The sequence below is a fragment of the Myxine glutinosa genome, chromosome 2, assembly GCF_964187855.1.
Source record: "Myxine glutinosa chromosome 2, kmMyxGlut1.1, whole genome shotgun sequence".
NCBI lineage: Eukaryota > Metazoa > Chordata > Myxini > Myxiniformes > Myxinidae > Myxine > Myxine glutinosa.
In genome coordinates this window covers 210,535,562-210,548,497 of record NC_136262.1, presented here as the reverse complement: position 1 = coordinate 210,548,497, position 12,936 = coordinate 210,535,562, and positions in this window count along the sequence as shown.

Here is a 12,936-nt window from a genome sequence, read left to right as displayed (position 1 = left end):
CGGGACGGAACCTTCCAGCAAGCTGCTTGGCAAGCTGCTCGGTGAGCCGCTCAGTGAGCCGCTCAACGAGCCGCTCAGCAAACAAGCGAGCGAGCTGAAGGTTTCGGCCTGTACGAGACGTCTGCTCTTCACGTCGACCAACAGCCCATGCGCACATAGGAAGTCCGCGCCCGGCAAAGCCATTGGCATGCTGGCAGTCACGAACGACCATTGAAAGTGCTGCCCTCCGAACCGCAGTGAGAGGCAATGCTTCCCAAATGTGCGGATGGGTGTACCGTTGGCGGCAAGCAAAGCAGGGCCCCGGCCCGTGGTTTGCTTGTCGGACGTGGAGGCAGGGAGGACGCTTACCTATGCTCCTGTGTCGCAAAGGAAATGGCGCCTGGACAAGGTGTCCGTGATGAACAGGAGGCTGCCGGAATGGCTGACGCTCATGGCCGCAAGTGAGCGCCGGTCGTTTCCCGACCCGTCAAAAGAGCATGGTGGGCTGCACGTTTTAGCCTGGCAGCCGAACCTGGCATGGTAGTAGCACCAGGTTTGCGGCGGTAACGGCCGTGGCGGCCGTGTCGGCGGCGGTGGTGGTGGTGGCGGCGGTCGTGGACGGGGCGTAGCAGCGGACACGAGGGAAGCTGGGGGCGCTGAAGCCTCCGCGCCGGGATCCACTATGGCAGCACCGTACACCGACCGCGTGTCACAGGCCGCGAAATACTTGTCGGCCTCTCCAGCCAGGGCGCGGGGTTCCTTTATTTTGGAACCGGCCAGCGCGAGGCATACCTGTGCAGGTAGCTGGCGTAGGAAAAGTGCCTGGAATAAGAAATCCGGGGGCTGGTCTCCAAGCAGGGACAGCATGGAATCCATCCGGACAGATGGTCGTGTGTCGCCGAGGGCGGGAAGGTCCAGGAGGCGGTCGGCCCGTTCGATCTCCGTGAGCCCGAACGTGGCGATGAGGAGACGTTTGAGCGCCTCGTACCTGTTGTCGCCCGGCGGGCGCCGAAGGATGGACACGACTCGGGCGGCAGTGCCGGGCCCGAGGGCGGCGACCACGTGGTAGTACCGGATCTCGTCCGCCGTTATGCCTCGGAGTTGGAATTGAGCTTCGGCTTGCAAAAACCAAACATCGGCTTGCGCTTCCCAAAACTCCGGGAGTTTGACTGCAATGGCATTGGTAGCCATGGCGCGTTCGGTGGTCAGCAACGGCTGAACCAATCGGGGTCACCAGTGTGGTGCTGTGCACACACGACTCGATTGCCAGAGAGATAGGCCACAACGCGTTGGTACATACAAAGAGTCTTTATTAAGAGCTCGCACTTCAGCACTGGGCGGGCTCGAGCTTGGAGCTCGCATATATGTCCCGAGGCCACGCCTTGCCCCCGGGCGTGGCCGATCGGCCGATAGGCGGGGCATGCATTACAGTTCCCCGCCTGGACGTTCGCGCCACCTGCTGGTGCGCTGAATTATTGTCCCTTGTGTCCGCCACAACGTCATGATTACGGCACAAATGATGTTTCCCCATGCCCTATTCCCCAACACCTATTACCCATGCAGAGTTCTTTACAATGAGCCACTTTTCAATTTTTTCCATGGAGCAGTTTTGGAGATATAGAGGTGCAACTTTTTTCGGTTTTTCCAAAATGGCACCTGTACCACTTGACCTATGATGTCATTATCATTATTAAAATATTCTACAGGAGGAGGCGCTCCTATGCTGAAAAATTTGTGCCCGTCAGAGTAATAATTGCAGAAGAAAAAAAAAATTCATACTGATCGGATGAAGCCAGTTATGACGTCATAACGAAGGCATCGACGGTCTGATAGACGTACTCACGGTCTGACTCAAGTTCAAAGGGTACATAATTAATAGACATACTCACATGTGTCGACCAAGACTTCACCTCAATGAGGGGTCACCATCCGCCATGTTTTTCAGTTTCATATAAAGTGTGTCTATATAAATAAAACACAGTTTGTGTGTGTGTTACCTATAGACTCATTGTACATCCTTCACCTCAGACCCTCATTTGACAAGATCCATATTTTTTATTCATATTTACCTCAGCGCATTTCAGCGAGGAACATTATACACGGAATCTCAGCATGTGCCAGAGCAGCTCGCTGATTCGCTCAGAGCGATCACGTGATGTTCCATCCTCGCCGCCAGACCATTGAACTGAAAATATATAGAATGACCATTGCCATTCACACCACACAGGTGGAGATGTAGCTACCGGGCACCATCTTGGTTGGCACTCGATGCTGGGCGATGGTGATTTCCGTCATGCGTTTGCACGTAATTCAGAGCGAAAAGCGATTGCGTTTTTTATTCATATTTAACTAAGCACATTTCAGCGAGGAACATTATACACTGAATCTCAGCATGTGCCAGAGCAGCTCGCTGATTCGCTCAGAGCGATCACGTGATGTTCCAGCCTCAACGTCAGACCATTGAACTGAAAATATATAGAACGAGCAGAAGTACCTGGCATTGCCGGGCAGGGCAGGGGAGGGGAGGAGGAGGAGAGGGAGGGGGGGAGGGGAGGGGAGGATGGAGGGGAGGGGAGGGGAGGATGGAGGGGAGGGGGTGAAGGGGAGGGAGGGGATGGGCAGGGGGAGAGGAGGGGAGGGGTTGAGGGGGAGGAGGAGGGGGAAGAGGAAGAGGAGGGGGAGGGGGAGGAGGGGAAGGGGCGGAGGGGGGAAGGGGAGGGGAGGAGGGGGAAGGGGAGGGGGAAGGAGGGTGGAAGGGGAGGGGGAAGGAATGGAGAAGGAGGGTGGAAGGGGAGGGGAGGGGAGTGGAGAAGGGGAGGGGATGGGAGGGGAGGAGGAGGGGAGGGGAGGAGGGGAGGAGGGGAGGGCCTCCTCCCTCCCTCCTCCTCCTCCCCTTCCCCCCCACCCCTTCCCTCCCCCCCTCGCCTCACCTCCCCTTCCCCCTCCCCCCCGTCCCCTCCCCTCCCCCGCCCGGCAACGCGGGTACTTCTGCTAGTAATTATATAAAATTCATGTGAATCGGATGAAAATTGACGATTTGTGTGACCATGATCTTTTGACCTATCTAACTCGAAGCAATAGGCTTCCAGCTTGTCACTACCTTGACAATAGCCACTATTGTCACTACCTTGACAACAAAACAATAGTCTTCCAGCTTGATGACATCATTAACATATCTTATTCCCCATGGGGAGTACTTGGCAATGAGCTATGCTGCAATTTTTCTATGGAGTAGTTACACAGATATAGAGGTGCAAATTTTTCCAAGATGGCGCCTGTACCACGTGACCTCTGACGTCATAATTGTCATTGCAATATTCTACAGGAGGAGGGGCTACGACGGTACAAATTTCGTGTCAATCCAACGGTTGCCGATTAAATGATTTTTTAAAATACAGACCCGCCACATGTACGCACGCAGCCGAATGCCTAACCGTGGTTTTCGCTTCGCGAGCTCAGGGTAAAAATGCACAAGATCAACCAACATATACTGGCTGGAAAAATCTTCGATTTGGGCGAAAAACAAGGCTGAAAACATATAACCCCCGTTCACCTTCGATCGTGTAAAGAACGATTGTTGTAAAAAGTAAAACGTGATATTTACACATCATCAATACCATGGGATATGTACAAGCTTTCTGTAAACCTTGATTCCTTCCAAACGTTTTCCGTGTTTCTTTCAATGCATCCACCTGCTCTCAGTGACGTCACAGGACAATCCAGATCACTTGTGAGGTACCTTCAGTAGTCGCTCTTATGTCGTTGGGACCTGTGGATTAAGAGGAATTTCTTCCAAGCACCACGTCTATGCATTGTGCATCACGCAACGTTTTCAAACAGAGAATGCTAGGCTTTTGCTCCCGCGGAGGGAAAAAGGCAAAACCTCGACAATGAACTGCACTTTGAGGACCAATGCAATGGATTCATCAAAACTCAGCCATTATATTTTATTTTTTCCCCATTTACTCGGCGTTTATGGAGAAAACGAAGCCATTTTGTTTCGGTGTTTCCATCTCGGATTTTACAATTCAGTGCCAGCATTACACGAACCGCACTTTACAAGGCTATTCACTTTTTTATTACAGTGTGTTAAATAATGATTGCCACATATATCATAAACAAGTCAACAGGGTGATAAATTCAACGCCAGTTCTTGCAATAAAAACAACACAACGATAGCACGAAACAAATCTGCCCGCCTACAGCAGGCGTCTGATGAAACTCTCCGGAAACGTTGCATGCAATATGTCTGATGAAACTCTCCGGAAACGTTACATGCGATACATCTGATGAAATTCTCCGGAAACGTTGCATGGAATATGTCTGATGAAACTCTCCGGAAACGTTGCATGGAATATGTCTGATGAAACTCTCCGGAAACGTTGAATGCGATACATCTGATGAAACTCTCCGGAAACGTTGCATGCAATATGTCTGATGAAACTCTCCGGAAACGTTGCATGCGATACGTCTGATGAAACTCTCCGGAAACGTTGCATGCGATACATCTGATGAAACTCTCCGGAAACGTTGCATGGAATATGTCTGATGAAACTCTCCGGAAACGTTGCATGCAATATGTCTGATGAAACTCTCCGGAAACGTTGCATGGAATATGTCTGATGAAACTCTCCGGAAACGTTGCATGGAATATGTCTGATGAAACTCTCCGGAAACGTTGCATGCAATATGTCTGATGAAATGTTGCCTGGCATAAAAGTAAAACGAGGCACATATACACAGGGTGATCCAAAATAATATGCAACTTTTCAAACATCTGTCATAATTTTTCAAACGTGACCCCTCTTTTTTATTTTCAGTTTTCCTCAAGATCAAGATTTACGGTGTTTTCCCATTGAAGTTTCAATCATGTTGAGTTGACCAATTTCTCTGTGTGCCAGCGGAAGCTCATTTCAGAGACTATTTGTGTCATATGTTTCTACACAAAGGCAGTTTCGTAGGGTCTATGCAAATGCAAGAATTCCATAATGTAAAACTATCAAATGTATTGTTGAAAAGTTTAGAGGCACTGAAGGTGTAAAATACCGAATTGAAGGACACAGGGTTGAAAACCTTCAGTGAAAACACCCAACAAGATCGAGGCTGTAATAAGGGAAGCATTGCAGGCTTCTCCGAAAAAGTGCAACTTTCTTTGCGTAGAAGAGCAAGGGAGTTGATTTAATGAAATTCAGCCACCTGGAGTAATTGATTAGGTGAGAGCTGATTGGTTATTCCCTCCAATTATGGGTGAGGGATGAAAGAAGTTCCCATCAGTTGTGCATGTCGGCACATGCACACTTGGGATGAGATTCCATACAATAAACACAATTTTGAATATTTAAACGAAAGAAAGAGTGGAAATTTCAAAATGGTTAAATCGTAATTGTTGTATTACTGGATGCGAATCAGACTCGTGGAAATAAAGGAGAAACGAGAAATATCCATGGATGAGACCGAGAGATGTTGAGTTCCTATAATTTCCTGTTAATACAAGCGAGTGGCTGCAGTGGATATATAAACACACCCACACCTTTCCTTTTAGCAATAGATGCAAAAATCGAGTATAATTTCTGTTGTGGCCCTGGAACCAAACAAACAATATATTTATAAAAGCTCCTGCAGGTTTTATAACTCCCCCTCCCAACATGATTAATAGTAAATATCATCATTTTAAACTTACGCTGTACATTCACTAGTCCCAGATATGTCCTTCCCATCAGTGTTCAGAAGCATCCAAACCAGATATGGTTTCTTCCTCAGGGAAGTCCACCTGATACATCCAGTTCCCATGTAAATATTTTTTCCAATTGCAGACGTCGATTAAATAAATCACCGAGCCTGCCATGTTCACAGGAGGCACTCCCACAATTATCAAAGTACATTCACTGTAAGCGATCCATTGGCGGTTTCGGTAGTATATGCCTGTCCACTCGGGCCTTGCACTGGCCCACGTGGTCGGGACTTTGCATGATGGATAGCTGCCCGTTCGCCGAGCTGAGAAAGCTCTCCAAGTTTTTCATTGTGCAGAGGTATAGCCCCTTCTCTTCGGTACTGTTCCAAGTATTTTCTGCTTCTATTGGTAGTTTAGTGAGCCAATTTAGGTAACAATCCTTAATTCACATGCACTATATACTTTATGGTGCCTTGAACATTGCCGTTTCTAAGAGTCTCTGGGCAGCATGCGCACCAAGCATTCTGGGGCGGATTACGTAATTTTGAACATTGTGTATTCAGCACTCCCTTTTGGCGGTACATATACTAAATAACAGGTTTATTGGCCTTCGATACAAATATAAAAAGAACTCACTTTTCACTCTTGATAAAATCTTTCGATTCAACACAACTTTGGTTTGTTCATCAAAATAAACCTAGCTGGCTCACCAATAACTTTCTGGGAGGGGGTAATTTTCCTGCTATGCTTGGTGTGGTCTATAAGACAAGTGTGCACACCGTGGTCGATTTGACACCCTCGGTGCTACTTAGGAGGGGCACGATCATGCCGGGTTTTGAAAATGTAGACTTGCTTGCGCATAAGGGATTAAAAACATCGGGGCAATACCCCTGGCGCTCACCTTGTAGAATAAACAATATAAACAATAAACAGAATAAACAAATACCTTGACTAAAGGTATTTTAAACCAATTTCAATGGTTGCTAGAAGACAGGGCAGCATGTAGAATCATACTAACATAATCATAAGACTTTAAACAAACAAACAAATAAAAACCTACTTTGGGGGGCAACTACCTCCCCCCCTCCCACCACGTATACCTCCTCAGACCCCAATTTCTCCAATGCCTTGAACAAACATTGGTACATCATGGATGATGAAGGTTGTGGTGAGTTTCATCAAAATTGTGTGTGTAGGTTCTGAGAGTAAAGCAAATACCTATTTTGGGGGGAAAGCCCCCCTCGACCACCTTAGACCCCGATTTTTGAAATGCCAGGAACAAACTTTGGTACAACACGGGTGATTAAGGTTGTGGTCAAGTTTCATCAGAATTACGTGTGTATATTCTGAGAAGAAAGCAAATACCTATTTTGGGGGGCAACCCTCATAAAGGGGGCAATTTTTTTAATGCGGTGAACAAACTTTGGTACATCACGGGTGATTAAGGTTGTGGTCAAGTTTCATCAAAATGTGTGTAGTTTCAGAGGAAAAAGCTAATTGCTATTTTGGGGGGTCAAACGTGGATCCACTTTGACCCCGGTAAACCCCCTTAGACCCTCATTATTTTCATGCTGTGAACAAACTTTAGTCACAACACAACAAATATAATTTGTGCTAAGTTTGGTTACAATCCCTTCAGCGGTTTCGGCGAAGAAGTTTCAAGTGTTGACGGACGGACGACGCGTCATCGCATTAAGCTCCCCTGAACTTCGTTCCAGGTGAGCTAAAAAAACAAATAATTGTAACAAGTTCTTGTGCAGAGCAAATGACGAATCAGATATATGTTAGATGTACTATTGCATGACTCATAAGTGGTGAAAGTGACATTTAATGGTTTATATCCCATCTTAAGAGGTCATAAATCTTTCTAATAATATGTCATTTGACATTTCTTGGACACTCTCCACACCCAAGCTCTCTGTATACATGCTGGAGCAGCCCCACCTGGATCCACCCTAGAGGGGAATATACGCGCTCTCGTTTGACGAATCAAGGTGTGGCCCCGTGATGATGGCGTGAGGCGATGGCTCTGAGTTCTGAGCAATCAATCTGTGCACGAATGTGCGTGGCCTCTGGGTGCCCTGGCCATAACCCACAACGGAAGGTGTACGCTGTCAGACAATGCCAGGCACGTGCTGCAACACACAGATAACTAAAGGTAATATATTGGAAAATTATATAATAAATTACCTTTGTTGATGCAATAGCCTGCTCGATGGTATAAGGTTTGGATTTTTTACCCAGAGTGCCTTTCGGGGTTCCTGTGCACGAGGCCACACCTTGCAGCACGTCCTTCCCATCATTATTTTAGAAGCGAGTCGATTGCGTACCTGTTGAACAGGTACAAATTGTATATGTAGTCGAGACTGAGCATTTGACGTCATATATATAAACATATACGTGGAAAATTAGCCCTTCGGTCGTTCTTTACCTATAGTTTGTAATGTATACCTTGGTCATGCGGTACCTGTACGTTTTTTGTTTTTTCGTTTTTTTATGGGATATTTTCCGGCACAAAGCCAGAAGGTCACTCGAGGTGGGGGATACGCAAAGAAAACAAAAGCAGAGCAACCATGCCCTTGGATTGAAACAAGGCACATGTAGAAAGTTGTCTCTTCACAGAACAAAAAGGCCTGGGAGGGGTGAGATAGTCTGCTTCGAGACAACAAGGCCTCTACACCCCTTTACGCCAGTTAGTGCATTATTCATTTTTTGGTTTGAACTTAAGCACAGATGAATGATGCAGTATTATTATAAGGAGTTCAACAAACATGATTTGGGGGTGGGTAGGTGACTGTTGAGGACTTGGGGCCTGGCAGCGTTAATTCTATTGAAGCCACAGCTTTCGCAAGCACATAGCTATAGACAACATTAAATTCACATGACATTCCACTGTTATTTGTTTAATTGTTCCCTATCCCCCTCTCTCCCTCTCCTTCTCCTTCTCGCTCTCCTCTCTCTCTCTCTCTCTCTCTCTCTCTCTCTCTCTCTCTCTCTCTCTCTCTCCGCTCCCCCTCCTCCACTATCTCATCCCCTCCCCCTCCCTTCTTCTCTCCTCTTCCACCCCTCCCTTGAGGACAGAGAGTTGGGGTTCTGATGGAGGGGAGAGCAAAGATGAGGTTTGAAGTGGGGAGATGATTGAAGCCTTCAGGTTGGGGGTGGGAGGGAGGCGAAGGTTAAAATTGGGGTTTGGGAGTAGGGGTTTATGATTTAGGATTTGTGAGGGGAGAAGGGGGGAAAAGGGGCAATTAAATGAACTTATAAGTGTCCATTTGTCATAATACCATCCCAGAATGTTAGCATATTGCATGTAAGATGTAACCTGGTAAGTTGGTCCACCCGTACATAAGTGCATAAGTGTGGAGTCAGCAAAATTAAATATTTTCACCATTGTTGTCACGATTTTTAGTCCCCTACCGGTGTACACCGGAGGGGACTATAGGTTTGCACTCCGTCCCTCCGTCTGTCAGTCTGTCCGTTTGTCAGTCCGTCACGCAAAGAACAGCTTTCTGGACTTTTTTTCTAAACTCTTAATGCTAATGATTTCAAACTTGGTACATGGTTTCGATATGATAAGTTGCAGATCAAGTTCGAACTTCACGACGTTTCGATCATTTTCGACAAAGTTATGGCACTTTGAACTTTGGTAATTTCCCCAACAGTTTTCCGGACGCCAGACTGCCGGTAGGGGACATGTATTGCAGCGCAATACTCAGAATGCTTGTTAGTCCCCTACCGGTGTACACCGGAGGGGACTATAGGTATGCACTCCGTCCCTCCGTCTGTCAGTCTGTCCGTCTGTCAGTCTGTCCGTCTGTCAGTCTGTCCGTCTGTCAGTCCGTCACGCAAAGAACAGTTTTCCGGACTTTTTTTTTCTAAACTCTTAATGCTAATGATTTCAAACTTGGCATATGGTTTCCTCATGATAAGTTACAGAACAAGTTCGAACTTCACGACGTTTCGATCATTTTCGACAAAGTTATGGCACTTTGAACTTTCGGAATTTCCCCAACAGTTTTCCGGACGACAGACTGCCGGTAGGGGACATGTATTGCAGCGCAATACTCAGAATGCTTGTTAAACATATTTCCTGTAAGTCGTCAGTTTGTGTCTTGTTCCATTCTGAAAGTTGTGACCTTGTTGATCACGTTCATCCAGTGGAACAAAGCAGGCTAGTGGAGCAAGCATGCTGACTAAGCAATATGTCACAGTTGTAACTGCTGACTCCACAATATGTCATGTCATTGCATATAAATTGAATATGACAGCATTCATACGTGTGGTTGTTATTGAAATAGTTTATATATATACTGGTGGGGTACCTGCGCTGTGCACGGGTGGAAAGCCAAAAGCAAACAAACATTGCTGAAACGGCGAATGGGAAACGATGAACCAATAAATTCCACATTCTTGTGCCACCTTTAGACGAGCGTCACACATGGACAGTAGGTTCGTGAAAGACTTAGGTAAAAAATGGCGAATGGGAAACGATGAACCAATAAATTTCACATTCTTGTGCCTCCTGCAGTCGATTTTTCAGACATGGACAGCAGGTTCCTGAATGACTTGCTCAAAAAAATGTTCCTGTCTGAATGGTTCTATCCCCAGTCAATGGCGAATCTGCATATGACAAATCCGCGAATGTACATTTACAAAGTAGAAATCCTCACGTCATTTCCTCATTCATTTAAAATCAATATCTCTATTTTCATTCCAAACAGCATCATTCCAATCATAAATTGATACTTTAACAAAATACTGTGTTAAATCACGATTGTGTTGAGATATTATCAAACCAGCGCATTGTTGTCATCTTTTAACTTCCGGATTCGCGGCAGGTTCGTATCAGGTCAATTGCAAAATTATAATTTTATTGAGGAATTTATGAAACCTCATGCCTACCTTGCAACATCTGCTGGGACCCTAAAACGTTCCACAGGAGGTTTGGCGGGGCTTGCCCCAAAACTGAGGGAGTAGTTTCGGGACGACAGAGTTTCGGGACGGGACATATAGATTGAGCTAATTGTCACATTTCTGCTTGTATTTCAGATGTGCAGTGGACGTTTGTAATCCATGTAGTACAAGGACTTAGGTAAGAATAGTTGGTGTTCTGTAGTATCTTTGCAAATTACAAAATGTTCTGTGTACTTGCAGGAATACACTATGAGTGTCAATAGTTCTAGATGTGATCAGCTGTGCATACCTGGTGGTTGGAACTGAAACAATGTTCAAGAGGTATCGCTTTCCCTCATGCAGCCTGCACTACTGGGGCGCCAAGATTGTCTCAGACTAGGTCTTGTGAAACGGGTGTACATGGTAGCCACAGAGTCCTTATGCTCACAGTCAAGAGCAACTACACTCAGGGAGCAGGTGCACAGATGCACCCATTACTGTTTACTGGAAGAGGATACCTTCCGGGTGTGCACTCGATTCAGCTGCGTGAGGACGCAAAACCAGTTATCCATGCACCAAGGCATGTGCCTTTTGTCCGCCGGGAGAAGCTCCGAACAGAGCTTGACAGACAAGAGCAAGAAGGATTTATCAAGAAGGTCAGTGAGCCTACAGAGTGGGTAAACTCACTTGTCATAATAGAAAAGGCGAATGGGAAAATAAGATTGTGCATTGACCCCAAAGCCTTGAATAAAGAGTTTCAAAGAGAGCACTTCCAGCTGCCCACCAAAGAGGAAATCTTGAGTGAGCTTGCGGGAGCTCAGTTCTTCATGAAGATGGATGCAGCAGCATCGTTCCATCAAATCAAATTGGATAAGCACTCATCCAAATTGACAACCTTCAATACTCCATGTGGGCGATATCGTTATCTTCGCATGCCTATGGGTATCTCTTCTGCTCCAGAAGTGTTTCACCAGAAACGTTGCCAGCTATTAGAAGATTTTCCAGGTTGTTGAGTGTTGATAGATGATTTGATTGTGTGGGGACGCACAGCTGAGGCACATGATGCACAGTTGGAGGCAGTACTGGATCGCTGAGTGGAGGTCGGGCTTCGCCTCAACCTGGATAAGTGTTATTTCAGGCAGACTGAAATTATGTATCTTGGAGATCGAATAACAGTGCAGGGAGTGCAACCGGATCCAGCTAAGGTGGAGGTGATTACCAAGATGCCCACACCCTCGGCCAGAGATGCATTGCGAAGAGCACTTGGGATGGTGACATACGTCGGTAGGTTCTTGTCTAACCTGTCAGCCCACACCACCGCTCTCAGATCGTTGTTGGAACAAGATACAGAATGGCAGTGGAACCAGGAGCATGCCAAGGAGTGGCAGGACATTAAACAGCTATGACAAAGGAGCCTGTGCTACAGTACTATGATCCACAAAGGCCAATCAAGGTGTCGATGGATACCAGCAAGAATGGGTTAGGAGCGGTACTTCTGCAGGAGAAAGAGGGACATTGGCTACACCTTGCCTATGCTTCAAGGTTAATGACTGTGGCAGAGACTAATTACGCACAGATTGAAAAATAAATGCTTGGTGTTGTGCATAGTTGTGAACGATTCCATGCATACATTTATGGCCAGAAAGTCATCGCAGAAACATCATAAGGCTCTCATTGCAATAGCAGGCAAACCTCTTGGGGGAGCGCCACCTCGCCTTCAAAGACTTCTCCTACGTCTGAAAAAGTATGAACTGCCGTGGCAATATACACCGGGAAAACACCTTGTGGTTGTAGATGCACTGAGTCGTACCTGCTCAACAGAGGCAGTGAGCAGGAAGAATGAAACAGATGTAGAAGTTCATGTCTGCATGGTCCGAGAGAATCTTCCAGTTTCTTGGCTAATTGGGCTGAGGTAGCAGCAGTAACTGCAGAGGATACCATCTTGCAACAGGTGATCAGCTACATCAAAGACCCGAGTATGCAGTGTCCGAAGCCTTACACCACATTTCAGGATTAACTGAGCGAAGTTGATGGAGTTCTTCTGAAAGGCCAGTGAATCGTTATTTCTTTCAGCATGCGCACTGCACAGTGGTATGCTTGGCAGGATTCATGAGGGTCACCTGGGTAAGGAAAAGTGTAAACAACGGGCACGGGAGGCCATTTATTGCCCAGGCATGAATGGTCAGATTGATGACTATGTGAGCAGCTGTGATGTGTGTTTGAAACACCCCAGTGCTCAGTGTGGAGAACCACAGCAGCCGCATGAAAGGCCGAATAAAGCCTGGGTCAAGGTGGGGTGTGACATATTTTACTATGCCAGTAAGCCGTATCTGCTGGTGATGGAATATTTCTCTAACTACCCGGAGGTAGCCTTGCTAACGCCAGAGACTAGC